A 14,391-nucleotide genomic window follows, 5' to 3' on the forward strand; every position below is an offset into this window, starting at 1 on the left:
GGACTACCCTCCTAAAATACCCCTCCCCCCACACACACTTTCTCTCCTCCCCTTTTGTATTTCCTTTTCACTGTGGGCACTGAGCTGTGAGCACAGAAATCTGAACTTTGCCAAAATGCTCTGGGACTGAAGAGGAAGGGGTGGGGGAGCAGATAGCTCGGCCAATCGTTTAGGAGAAGGGGGACCTGGTCCTATGGCTCCTCTGTAGCTTCAGAGAGTAGCTGGAGGGAGTAACAGGATTTGTCCTCTTTGCAGCTGGCGTCACAGTTCATTAGGGACAAGTCTGTTTAACATCCTTCCACCTCCTCTACCCTCAAGAACAGGCGGTGGCTGCTCAGAGAAGAACTCAGGACTGAGTGAGGGCAACAGCTTCAAACCCTGATTGGCAATGAGAAAGAAATAGGGCCTTTAGCATAGGTGATGGAAAAACACTTGTTAACAATTCTTTACCTTAAAAACTCCCACTTGGGGCAGCCCGGGTGGCTCACCAGTTAGCACTGCCTTCAGCCAGGGGTGTGACCCCAGGATCCAGTCCCGTGTCAGGCTCCCTGCAGGGAGCCTGCTTCCCTCTCTGCCTCTCTCTCTCTCTCTCTCTCTCTCTCTCTCTGTGTCTCTCATGAATAAATAAACAAAATCTTAAAAAAAAAAAAAAAGTCCCACTTGCCTAATAAACTAAGATGATTTCTAGACTGGAGACAAATGACACAGAAAGAACATTACCAATTCCATTAATGTATAACAACTATTCACTTAATATCTTTTCTTAAATAACATTAAAGGTAGCTTTCTATTGTTTGACACACTTCTAATCTCCAGGAATTTTCTTTGATCTTTTACTAAGGAAGGTGGTAAAGACAGACAAACTTTCTTTTCTTTAACGTCCAAGAATCAGGACCACAGATTTGTACTACTGTTATTTGGGCACAGTAATTCCTTTGAGTTTACTTTAAGGAGGCAAAAAAGGCCTCAGGATAAAAGAATCATAGATGCTGTATTTGATTTTAGAAGGTTACAAATCCTCCTAATTTGCACAAGGACCAACTGCAATGTGGTGTCTCAGGCAAAGACCAGGGCTTCTGTATAGGACCCAGAATGGCGCTTACACAAAGGAGATGCAAAGCAGGCCTTCCTGAAGGAGTCTCCCAGCTGCTTTCCAAGAGAGAATGCCTGGAGTGTGAGCGCAGAATACATGAAGAAGTCAGCACACGCGCCTCCAGAAGGCATCCCTGACTCTGGCAGCTGATGCTTTCTAACTTGGTATAAATTAATTTAATCCCAAAGGCCTGCCCCATGCCAATTTAGACTGTAAAGTATAAATCAGCTCGAGTGGGTATAATGGTGAGGGACCTGAAACTGGCTATTAAAACACTTTCAGTTGGCCAAGCGATTTATCCCAGGAGTCCCCAAAGGCCAGCAGGTCTGTATTGCTGCTTTGCTGCAACCATATCATTCCTCTCAACCATCCATGAAACAGCTGTGTCACTGACTATGCTGCTGGGTAACAGAAACGAAACCAAAATAGCTTCTCCCCACAAATGACTGCTACCCTAAAATATTAGGCAAACTAGAAAATACTAATTATACCAATAAATGGGTAAATCTAGAAAAGCAAGATTTTCCGAAAAGGCATAAATTATCAAAGCTGGTTCTAGCATTAAAAAAAAAAAAAGGCTCAGGAAGTTTCATGGATATTCTCCCTTAAGAAAACATCCATGATTATATAAACAATTCCTGAGCACTGAAAAAGTTGGAAAGCTCAGTATGTTCCGAGGCTAGAATACTGGACAGGAATAGCCATGCAAACAAGAAATCTGGAAAAGCAGGTTCTTGACAGACCATACACAACCTCAGATATCAGGTCAAGCAGTCTAGATTTCACTGCTTTCCACCCAGGAAATGTATAGCTCTAGAGTTCCACAGTGCATGGCCAGAATATATCAGTTTAAAATGGCACAGCTTCTAGAGAGTCAGGTTTACTTTTATTTATTTCTTTGTTTGTTTTCACTGTTTAAGTTGTTGTTGAAGATACTTTTAACTTAAACATTTGCATGAATTTAAGACAGGGGATTTCATCAGAGAATTTACGTTTGGAGCTACTTAGGACTATCGCTCTATGTAAAATTATGCAGTCCTCATTCTCTGTCATTAGAACTTACTACTGGATTAGTTCGGAATTATTATAGGTATTTCAGGGAAACCACTAAAGAACAGGGAATGCTTTTGAACAGGCGGCAGTAGGGAAAGAATAGTCAAACCTAGAAGGTTATCTAGATGTGGTCTGCAGGACACATTGTTAGGAAGAGAGATTAGAGGGTGAGATTTCTGATCTAGTCCAGGGAAGAATCGATGGGGCCAATACTAGAAAGATGATCACCCAGGGGGATCCCTGGGTGGCGCAGCGGTTTAGCGCCTGCCTTTGGCCCAGGGCGCGATCCTGGAGACCCGGGATCGAATCCCACATCGGGCTCCCGGTGCATGGAGCCTGCTTCTCCCTCTGCCTGTGTCTCTGCCTCTCTCTCTCTCACTGTGTGCCTATCATAAATAAATTAAAAAAAAAAAAGATGACAGGGGAAATACACAAGAGAAGGTGACAGGAGAGGATTTCAGAAGCAGACTCATTAAGATTTTGCAATTAATTGTATGTGGCTTTAAAAAGGACAAAAAAAATTTTAGGTAACAAGTTCTAATCCTCCCCATCCCTAAAAAAATATTATGGTCTTTTAAGTTGGTAAACAGAATTAAGGACAATAAAGGTTGAAAGGTAAATGGAAGATTGGGGCAGTGGGAAGAAACAACAAAGACTTGATGTTTGAAATAAGATCCTAGAAGGTTTAGAGTGGGAAATAATTTTGTAATGTCATAAATCCTTGGGATCCCTGGGTGGCGCAGTGGTTTGGCGCCTGCCTTTGGCCCAGGGCGCGATCCTGGAGACCCAGGATCGAATCCCACATCGGGCTCCCGGTGCATGGAGCCTGCTTCTCCCTCTGCCTGTGTCTCTGCCTCTCTCTCTCTCTCTCTCTCTCTCTCTGTGACTATCATAAAAAAAATAAAAAAAATAAAAATAAAAAAATAAAAAATAAATCCTATTGTTCCCATCTGATTGTGTCCTAGTCTATGTGAGAGTGGCAAAAACATACACATAGAGAAAAATGTCTAATGTGTCAGGGAGGTAGGGGTCTCTCTGAATCAATTCAAGCAGTTCAACATATAATGGGCATGTGACAGTGGGATGTCACATAGTGGAAAGGCATCCCTAGCATCTGAAGACATACTGCATGCCAGGCTCTGTGTTATGTGCTGGGGATGCAAAAGGAGAGTAAGAACCCTACCTTCAAGTAGCATAAAATCTAGAAGTGGGGTGTTGTGGGGGACAAACAAAAAATAAATTCCATTTAGAAAAACAACTGGCACAGCAGAGTGGTGCGGAGATAAGTGAGCAAAATGCTGCTCTGGCAATTAGTTAGCAAAGACTAGAAGATGAGAAGGATCCAATCAGTTCACACAAGGGCAGTAGGAACAGTGGAGGTTCTCAGTAAAATGCAGGTTTCCTCAAAGAATGAAATGCTGGGGCAGCCCACGTGGCTCAGTGGTTTAGCACCACCTTCAATCCAGGGCCTGATCCTGGAGACCCGGGATCAAGTCCCATGTCAGACTCCCTGCATGGAGCCTGCTTCTCCCTCTGCTGTGTCTGTGCCGCTCTCTCAACATTCTCTCATGAATAAATAAAAAAGAATGAAATACTGATAATGAAAACATAATAGTGACCTGTGCCAAAACCCCTGGTACTGCACAGTGCCTCCACAGAGCAAGTGGTCACAGAACATTCACAGAGAAAATGGAAAGAAAATTAGCTATTGGGAACAACTTGTCTAAAAGATGACTGTGTGACTGAAGATTTTCGGAAATGCCTGAAATTCTATCAAGAAATCTGTAAAGGCAGGACAAAACTAGGAATGAGCGGGCTGTGACTGTAACTAAGAAAATAGTATTGAGGGATGCCTGGGTGGCTCAGCAGTTGAGCGTCTGTCTTTAGCTCAGGGCGTGTTCCTGGAGATCCAGGATCCAGTCCTGCATTGGGTCCCTGCGTAAAGCCTGCTTCTCCCTCTGCCTGTGTCTCTGCCTCTCTCTCTCTGTCTCTCATGAATAAATAAAATCTTTTTAAAAAAGGAAAAGAGTATTGAAATCTTGTTGGAAAAAAAAGGAGGGGGGGATGGAATGTTACAACCAAAAGAGGATATCTATAATGGGAAAGAGGTCTCAAGATAAAGAATTTGGCAGTGTTTATCTAGCCCTATCCTGAGGGAGAGATACTGATGAAACTCGGTATCTAGGGCAGGAATATTTCATCAGGCCTGTAAGAAATTATCCCCTCAAGATGAATTCATTCTCTTTTGATTCTCAGCTTCTTGATTAGCAACAGTGAGTACGTCTTGGTATTAGGAAGGTGGTGTGTGTTGAATGGCAGGTGTTAATATAATGACCATGGAACGATATCTACTGAATTTTAAATAAGCAAAATGCCATTCGGTGACTCTGGATCTACTGAAATTGTTAAGTTTTTAAGCCTACAAATTGAGAACCAGAACCGGTCAACTTGAAAGTACTCACAATGGAGCAAGACATAGATTAAATAGGAACGAGAGTGCACAGATGATGTTTAGAAAAGGAATACCTTAGAAGCGAAGTTGACAAATAAGTATGATTTTGGTGGGCTGAGGCAAAGATTTTTCAGCAAAATTCTTACAAAAGATTTATCTTGAATGTGAATACTTACTAAATTTTTTCTATTAAAAGACACTCCCTCGTTTTACTTTTGGGTAACAGCAATTTAGGAAAGAGAAAATCGCCTGAATCAACCTCAATCAATGCCAGTTTCGGATTCGTACAGATGTCATTTGATGGAATTTATCTAATTTTTTGATTTACCTTAAAAGGAGACAAAAAACCTTTACAACAACTCTAAAACTCTGGAGCCATGAACTCAACTCCAAGTGTTAAAATGTAATTATAGAAATCAGTTTACATAGAGACCACATGTGTTTATGTTTAATGATCATGAATATATACCTAGAGAACAACTGCAAAACCAAACTATCCTACTATTAACTAAGTAATTGTGACTTGGAATAATACCTTCAGAAAATCTATCAAAAACTGATTCAGAGACTTAAGATTGAAGGGAGGTTGAAAAATTATACTTTTCAGTTCTTCAAAAGTGGTGCTAATGATGATGAAATTCTTTCTAGAAATAAGAATGGAAAAAATCAATTATTTCTAAATTTAAAAATCCAAATGTTTATAGAAAAATCCCTGAGATAGGGGCAGCCCAGTGGCTCGGTGGTTTAGCGCCGCCTTCAGTCCAGGGTCTGATCCTGGAGTCCTGGGATGGAGTCCCACGTTGAGCTCCCGGCATGGAGCCTGCTTCTCCCTCTGTGTCTCTGTGTCTCTGTGTCTGTCTCTCTCTCTGTGTATGTGTCTCTCATAAATAAATGGAATCTTAAAAAAGAAAGAAAAATCCCTAAGATAAATTTTCCAAATAGAACTTTGACTATTTCACCTCTCTTATTAAAAGTTTCATACACTATGGTAAGTTAATATTCCCAAAGTTTTATTGAATCATCTCGTTGGAAAACGGGGTATTGCCTAAATTGAAACACCCATGGCTACTTATACATGTTAATACTACTATGAAAGTGACTGAACCTGGGACGCCTGGGTGGCTCAGTGGCTGAGCGTCTTCCTTTGGCTCAGGGCGTGATCCCGGGATCCAGGATCAAGTCCATCAGGCTCCCTGCATGGAGTCTGCCTCTCCCTCTGCCTGTGTCTCTGCTTCTCTCTGTGTGTGTCTCTCATTAGTAAATAAATAAAATCATTTTAAAAGAAAGAAGAAAGAAAGAAAGAAAGAAAGAAAGAAAGAAAGAAAGAAAGAAAGAAAGAAAGAGAGAGAGAAAGAAAGAAAGAAAGAAACTGAACCAGAATCATATCTCATGCCCTTTCCAACTGTAGCAAAGGGAATCACACCATTTATTTATTTATTTATTTATTTATTTATATTTATTTATTTATTTATTTATTTATTTATTTATTTATTTATTTATTTTTGATAGTCACAGAGAGAGAGAGAGAGAGAGAGGCAGAGACACAGGCAGAAGGAGAAGCAGGCTCCATGCACCGGGAGCCCGATGTGGGACTCGATCCCGGGTCTCCAGGATCATGCCCCGGGCCAAAGGCAGGCGCCAAACCGCTGCGCCACCCAGGGATCCCCCGCTGCGCCACCCAGGGATCCCCGAATCACACCTTTTATAAAGGAAAAGACTGTAAGAGTCTGGAAAGGAGAAAAGGAATGGAAAATAGCATTTTACTTCTAAAACATAGCCTAACTGGTTCACTCTATTATTTATTCAACTTCTAAACAGATAAGAATTACTACCTATACCCTACCCTATTATCCACCCCCAACCAATACCCTATTAATACATATAACCAAATATTAAAATACAACCAAATATTAATACATATCCTTCTAGTTCTTTGGGCCCCAGTCTAGAAGGCATCTTTGTAACTTCCAGATCCAATCTCCATATATATGATGGATAAATAAATTGATGAAAATAGTATGATCCTCTGTGTCATCAGGTGTTTCGGTGATGTAGCATTATTTTTTTTAAAGATTTGATTTATTTATTCATGAGAGACATGCAGAGAGAGGCAGAGACCTACACAGAGGAAAAAGCAGGCTCCATGCAGGGAGCCCAATGTGGGACTTTATCCAGGACCTGGGGATCATGCACTGAGCCAAAGGCAGACGCTCAGGCTTGCCCTTCCCTATATATTTCCCTTTTCATCTGCCCTCCTCCTCCTCCACATAAGAATTGTTTCGTGATCAAGTTGAATAATAAAACAATCCAATGTTCTCCAATTAGGTTTTATCAATATCTATAGTGGGTAATGTCAACTTTATGGCGGGAAGGAGTTGAAAGGTTAACAAGAAAAAACTGGTAAGGGTCCTTGAGTATTAGAAGACTTTGGATTTCACGGAGGAATTTGATACAAACAATTTGGAGGATATAGGTAGATTATGGATACAAAAAGGAAAGGACAAAACCAAGAAATAGAAAAAACAAAACCAAGAAATAGGATTACCACGTAGTTCTAACAAAAATATTAGATACGTTGCAGAGTATTACAAAATGCTTATGGCATTTATATGGACAAGAGATTGGTATCTCTAGGACAGGCCAGGACATTAAAAAACAAAATAAGGGGATCCCTAGGTGGCTGAGCGGTTTGGTCCAGGGTGTGATCCTGGAGTCCCAGGATGAAGTCCCACATTGGGCTCCTTGCAAGGAGCCTGCTTCTCCCTCTGCCTGTGTCCCTGCCCACCGCCCGCCCCCCATGAATAAATGAATAAAAATCTTAAAAAAAAAAAAAAAAACTATCGGAAAGCACTGATTCATACACTGACAGGACTTTTTTATTCCTCAAAAGCATAATAAACCAAAAAACATGTGGTGACTGCCAAAATTAACTGAAATTGGGCCATGGTAAAAAGGAATCAGAAAGATATTCTCTGTCAAACCTCTACTTTCAAGTATAAGCAACAGAATTAACCAACTACAATATATTCACTTCTTTGACAACTTAAGAATTGGGAATTTTAAGGGGTACCTGGGTGGCTCAGTTGGATAAGCATGACTCTTGGTTTCAGCTCAGGTGGTAATCTCAGGGTTGTGAAATCGAGCCCAAAAATCTCTGTGCAAAATATTATCATCAATATTAGTGGTGCGAACAAATCTTTACTCTCAACATTCTACTGTAATCAAGTCACATCTAATGAATGGATTCTGAGCCCTCATCATTCTGGATCTAAAAGCAGCATTTAAATTAGTTGGGGTTATTGGGACGCTACAGCCCAATAACTGTGGCTCAGTGGTTGAGCATCTGCCTTGGGCTTAGGGTGTGATCCAGGGTCCTGGGAATTTAGTCCCGCATCCGGCTCCCTGCAAGGAGCCTGTTTCTCCCCTCTGCCTATGTCTCTGCCTCTCGTGAATGAATAAATAAATAAAATATTTAAAATATAAATAAATTAGTTGGTTATTTCCTCTAGCTTAAAAGTTTTGTCTCTTGGCTTCAAAAGACTCACCTCACTGGTTTTCCTTTTCAATTTTCTTGGCTGATTTCCCCCCTTTCTTCTTGTACTCTGTATGTTGGTAAAAACGTCTTGGGGTTCAGTCTTTGAATCTATCTCTTCACTGTCCTTTTGGCCTACATTCACTGCCTTTATGAGCTCCTCCAGCCATGACTTTAAATACTATCCATTACGCTAATCATGCTCTCTCATTTGTACCTCCATTCCTCTCTCCTCAGAATCCCAAAGTTGGCTCATCCAATAGAGTCCCTGTACCTAACGCAGTGGTGACACTGAGAGTCAAATAGGCATAATGAACTTAATATGATCAAAGCTGAATTTTCAATTTTACCTCCTTAAACCTGCTTCTACTCTTACATTCCCAACCACAGTAAATGGAATCTTCTTCTAGCAGGAAATTCTGAGTTATCCTTGACTCTTCTCTTTTTCTTCCATTTCACATCCAAACCTTTAACAGATTTTGTTGATTCTGCCTTCAACTGAGATTTAGAAACTGCTCTCTCCTCACTGCCTTCTCCACTACCCTCCATTTAAGCATCAACAATTTAGTAGCATACAAGCTCAACTATCAGCTTCTTTCCTTATGTGTTCATACTAATAGCTTACTAAACTTGAGTCAGAACATGTCACTCCTGTGCAAAAGCCTTCTTCAGAATAAAATCCAAAGTTTGTACCACAGCCTTCACAACCTTCCCTGGTAATACCTTCCTGCTGAACCTCTATTATTTCTTACTGCTCTTGTCCTAGCTCACTCCCCTCAGCATACCAGCCTCTTACCTGTTCCTCAAAGATCCTCAGAATGCTCCTGCCCTTTCTCGGACTTTAAGACCGCTACCCCTATTATCTACATGGCTTGCCCTGTTACCCAGTTCCTGCACATCCTCATAATTCTCTATTCCCTTTATTATACTTTATTTTCCTAATTCACTTATCACCTATCTATTATATATATTTATTTTCTTTCTTCCACTGCTGCCATGCAAATCCTTTGAGGAACTTTGTGCCCACTTCCCAAAACTGTACCCGCCCACTAACTCCACTACTGTGGAGTACTTAGAAACATTTTTTGAAATAAGTTAGCCAGTTTCCAGAAGCCAAGATTCTAAACTTAAGGCCATGGTCCAGTAAAAGAAGCCCTAAATCCTAACTTTTATAAAGGATAATCAAAGATATGAATATTGAGAAGAATATTATGAAAATAAAGGATCTGAAACGTTTTACACCTACTCTGCTTTGATCTGAAGTCATTTAACAATTACCTAGATTTGTGAAAACTATTACTCCAAAAATTAAATTTGTAAGTATTCACTAATAAAGCAAATACATTGTTGGTTTCAGGAAGAACTAACCACACCTATGGGTTTAAGACACAAGCTATAGGGATCCCTGGGTGGCGCAGCGGTTTAGCGCCTGCCTTTGGCTCAGGGCGTGATCCTGGAGACCTGGGATCGAATCCCACGTCGGGCTCCCGGTGCATGGAGCCTGCTTCTCCCTCTGCCTGTGTCTCTGCCTCTCTCTCTCTCTCTCTGTGACTATCATAAATAAATAAAAATAAAAATTAAAAAAAAGACACAAGCTATAGAGAAGCACTTCTTGGCATCTAAGCAGTGTTGGAAAGCCATAGATAATGAATAAGAACTTGCTTTAAAGTATTCATAATTTCACATTTCCCTCTCAATCTCCACTGCCACTGCTCTAATAACAGATTTTGCACTTCTCACCTAAACTTCCATATAGTCTTCCACATCCAACATAGATTCATCTACCCTGTTGCCATATTAAATTTGCTCCAATTATTGTCATATCACTTATATAGAAGCCTCCAAGGACTCCGCACAATTCACCAAACTGGGCATACACTCAAACTCCTAAGCTTATCATTCAAAATTATTCTGAAAGGACCTCAGTATACCTTTTCAATATTCTCCCATTAAGCTAGAGATCTTGTAGAGAACTAGTTAAGTGCTTTAAAACACTTTGTACTTACCAGATGTATCTAGAAATTACTTAAAAGCTGTAGTAAGTACAGTCCTGTTTCAGGCATTTAAACACAAGGCCATTCATTCCTTAGTGCTAAATATTTGTTATTTTTCAGAAATGGTGAGTACTTCCCAATCTCTACTCCTGTCATTTGTGTGTGTGTGTGTGTGTGTGTGTGTTAGAGTAAATAAACATGCCCCTTTTGCTGCCACCCGATCCAATCACATGAGACAAACACAGCAAACATCTGGAAGGAAGGCTGCTTTTCTGCATTTTCTGGTGCACAGAGGCTTGACTGTGAGAAAGTCCGGCCTAAGTTTTAAGTCCGCCTGAAGTCCCTAAAAGATTTCTGCTAATTGGAGACTGCTAATTGCTTTCACCTGGACAAATTGGTCTACTGATCATGAAAGGCCCCAAACTCTCATACCCAGGAGTTTCAAGATAGAGAGGCTAAGTCTCTTAAAATATGGTAAGTTAAAATGAGAGCCCTAACCCAAAATAAAAAGTATGGGACTATGGAAAGAAGTGGAGAGTAAAGTATAGGAAATCTGATTTATTTTTCTGCCTCAAGCACCTATCTGCTAGGAGTGCTTGAAAAGAGAAAGGGGATGGAAAAATACTGTCTCAACAGAGAATATTTAAAATACGAGCAAGGAAATTATGTTTTTTCAAAAACGCAACATTGTTTTAGGGGATCGGTAAGAATCAAAACTAATGTTAGGAAGCTATCTGGCAAGGGAAGTTGCTTTGGAAGAAAAGAAAAGCCTTCCTCATTCAGGATAAACAATTTTCTATTTCTGTAGGTAAGTAACAAGGGGCACCAGCACAAGCAACTCAGTCATTGCAACCACTGGTGCTTCTCTGATGCTGGGAATTAGGGAAGCAACTAACAAGTCTCAGAATGTGACCAGCGGAGACTAAACCTAACCTGTCAACCACATCCTGCTAGTTTCTGTGAAGATGAAACACTGCTAACCCCAGAAGAAACCTAGAAATGATGATGTCCTGGGCAGGAATATTTGGTGCAAACATGAGAGGCTTTTTCCCCCTCAAAACAAAGTTAGGATTTGTGAGAGAATCCTGGAATGTGAAATAAAGGTGTAGCAATGCAGACAGTGTTTAAAACAGTGTTTAAACAGTGATTCAACTATCAAGCCATAGGTTAAGGTACTAAAGAGTCATGGGCATAGGACTAGAAACAAGAGACACTCCATAAAATCTAAGACCGTCTCTATCCGGACTGGTCAACCTAAAGCTTTAAAGTTAAACGAAAGGGGGGCAAAAATTCACTGGGCAAGAAACTGAACCCCCAAATCAGAACACCTGATTGGGGAATACATTAATCACACATGAACAACCTTCACTCCCTTTCAAGGGTCCAAAATGAAGGAGGACGAAACATCAGAGGAGACTCCAAGTTACAAGTGTAAATAGATCAGTGTCATAAATGAGGCCCTGAGGATACTAGACTGCCTTCTGTGCTGGAGGAAGAGGGAGTGTCTAAAAACATAAATGAATCTATAAATGCATGCTGACCTAAGTGACTTTGGAAATGAGTGGGATCTTTAAGATTAAAAGGCAAGACACTATATTCTAGCTGATAAAGCTGTTTCTCATGAGGAAATGGATTAAACAATTCTTACACTGCTATATATGTATACTGGGATTGAACAATTAAACAAATGAATAGCAAATGGTGGGAGCCAGGTTTCTCACTGTCAGAGAGGGAATTTACAGATGAGCAAGGGGAAGAGGCTAAAATGATCCCTGGAGCAAAGGCTTTACTCTTACTACAAGGATAGCTGCATACAGAAATATTTAAACATATGTGTATATACACAGGTTACTATGCCCACATATATCTCCTTGCTCTGTCAACTGAGAGGGCCCAGATAAAAAATAACTCAGTAGCAAAGGGCACGTCTAGCACTCAGATCTTGATTTCTAATACATTGTTCAACAAAAGAAATTAGAGTTCCTTGAAGAAATGACAGATTTTAGAGCTGGGGTAGGAAATATACACAATGAGCCTGGCACATCTTCTAGTGTCTGAAAATAATGAAGTACTCTAAACCAAACCAAACCAAAACCACCCCAATGCCAAAGGAAAGAGCTTCCAATGGCCATATCCAGAGCAATCTGAATAGGAAATTACTGGATCATAAAAGTATAAAAACACATAAAATGAAGTATAAAACAAAGTATGGATTCAAACTGATATAAATTTTAAAAATAATAAATAAGCCAAATAAAAACCTATATTGCTAGGTAATAATTTGTGGTTTAATGGAGTGTAACATGGAGGAGGAACATTCTCTTCTTTCCTCACTTGACTATCTGAGAGGGCTGCATCAGAAGAGAAATGAGTAAGCAGAGTTAGGTGAAGGGTGAGAACACAGCTTATAGAAAGAACATCTAAGGAGTTCTTGGAAAGGTACGGGATACTGACTATATAGCATGCAGACTATCCCTATAGCGATAACCATCTAGTGTGAAAGAGAGAGCAAACTACACATGGACCTCCCTTGTATTAAACATGGAGATTATGAACACGTGGGGCCTAGTGATAGAGGGTTTTGTTTGTTTGGGGGTAAATCTGTTTCCCATTGGGTCTGTATTTGAGCCCCCAGGTAAATAAAGCCTGAGAAACAATGGAATAGCACTAGCTAAGGTGTTATTAGCATAAATACAGGCGACCCTTCATAAAGTCAACAAATGTACATATTCTTCTTAGGTTATTACAGTGTGAGGTGCTTCTCAAGAATTTGCTTCAAGAAAACATTGCATTAGGTTGCGTATTGGAAAACCTACATGTGAAGTCAGGTTTCCTGCACTGAAGACTTTTGAAAAGTGTGGAAGATGCACAAAGGACTTAAGTCACAAAAATTATTAAGAGTTTGAAAAGTCACAATCAAGAGGCAGCTATAGGAACGCCCCTCTATTGGATGCTGTTAATTAAGCAGTTGTTTAATTAAGCCAATTAGAGGTGAACTTAAAAAAAGGAGGTGGAAACAGCTATATAAAAAAATTATAAAATGAACACAGCTTGAACTTATCACCAAGCCCTGAGGCACCATCAAGAGTCAGACATTTAATTGGCAGGCACTCTGGCAGCTATAATTATTTTGATAGTATGTGGCTTTCATTTCTCTTTTCCCTAACTCTTCCTTTTTAAATGTATTTTTGCATCTCTGCTGTGAATCCTTTTTCTAAAATATAAGCTCTAAGATGATGATGACTATGGGGATTTTTAGGAGTCTGGGTCATAGCACTCTGCTGGATTTTACCAGATTTGGCAATATCCCACAGAAAACTAAAATGAAAACTATACTTCTTAGAGTCTGTGCTTAAAATAGAAGTTCTACCCTATCTATCATATGACAAGAGCTAATATAAAAACATCATCATCAAACAATCATACTCCTTAGTGTAGGGAAACATGTTTCTAAGATAGATAAAACGGTTAAGTCTCCAGTTAGCATCCTTGGTCAGATGATTCATATACTTTTGTATACTATGTAATGGAGAAGTAATTGTGCCTAGAGTGAGAGAGGATGGTTCTCCTACTTTTTTCATGTTTACATTTGTTTCTTTTAAAACAAATGGATAGTGATGTATAGTTTATGACATTTTCACAAAGCTCCAGGTCACTATTATTCAAATACACTAGTTTTCTCTGACATTTTTAGAGCTTCTAAAAAGTGAGATGTGTTGTTCCTTTGAAAGATGTTTTAAAACTAAGTACTGAACTGCGTGTTGGCAAATTGAATTTATTTTTTTAAAGATTTCATTTATTTATTCATGAGAGACACAGAGAGAGACAGACAGAGACACAGAGACAGAGACACAGGCAGAGGGAGAAGCAGGCTCCATGCAGGGAGCCCGACGTGGGACTAGATCCCGGGTCTCCAGGATCACGCCCTAGGCTGAGGATGGTGCTAAACCGCTGAGCCACCCAGGCTGCCCAGCAAATTTAATTTAAATAAAAAACAAACAAACAAAAAACCCAAAAACTAAGTGCCGAAAACTGGATTAGGCAGGTAAAGAACAATACAAACCATAAACTCAAGAAATCTGTTCTTTAATAAAAGAATGTATACAAACTACTACATCTTTTAATCAGTGCTTTCAAAAGATATCTGATAATAATGGCCTTGTAGCTTTAATTCTGTGATCAGGATGCACCTAAGCACTAATTAGGCTTTTCTGGTTTTTTTAAAGCTTTTTATTCTGAAATAATTATAGACTTATAGAAAGTTGCA

At 39.8% G+C, this 14,391-nt stretch overlaps 1 protein-coding gene across 7 annotated transcripts in view; it reads right to left on the reverse strand.

Annotated features, from left to right (window-relative positions):
* The window catches only part of CECR2 (CECR2 histone acetyl-lysine reader), a 173,864-nt gene that overhangs the window by 73,140 nt on the left and 86,333 nt on the right, over positions 1–14,391 (reverse strand). Inside the window, exon 1 of one of the 7 annotated variants that reach the window (XM_038576260.1) lies at positions 5,134–5,152. The exons of the other annotated variants lie outside the window; for them this stretch is intronic. The gene's annotated coding sequence lies outside the window, so the exon portion shown is untranslated. Of the gene's footprint in view, positions 1–5,133; positions 5,153–14,391 lie in introns of those variants that run through there. 7 annotated transcript variants of the gene reach the window in all.

This window comes from Canis lupus, chromosome 27 (assembly GCF_011100685.1).
Source record: "Canis lupus familiaris isolate Mischka breed German Shepherd chromosome 27, alternate assembly UU_Cfam_GSD_1.0, whole genome shotgun sequence".
Lineage (NCBI taxonomy): Eukaryota > Metazoa > Chordata > Mammalia > Carnivora > Canidae > Canis > Canis lupus.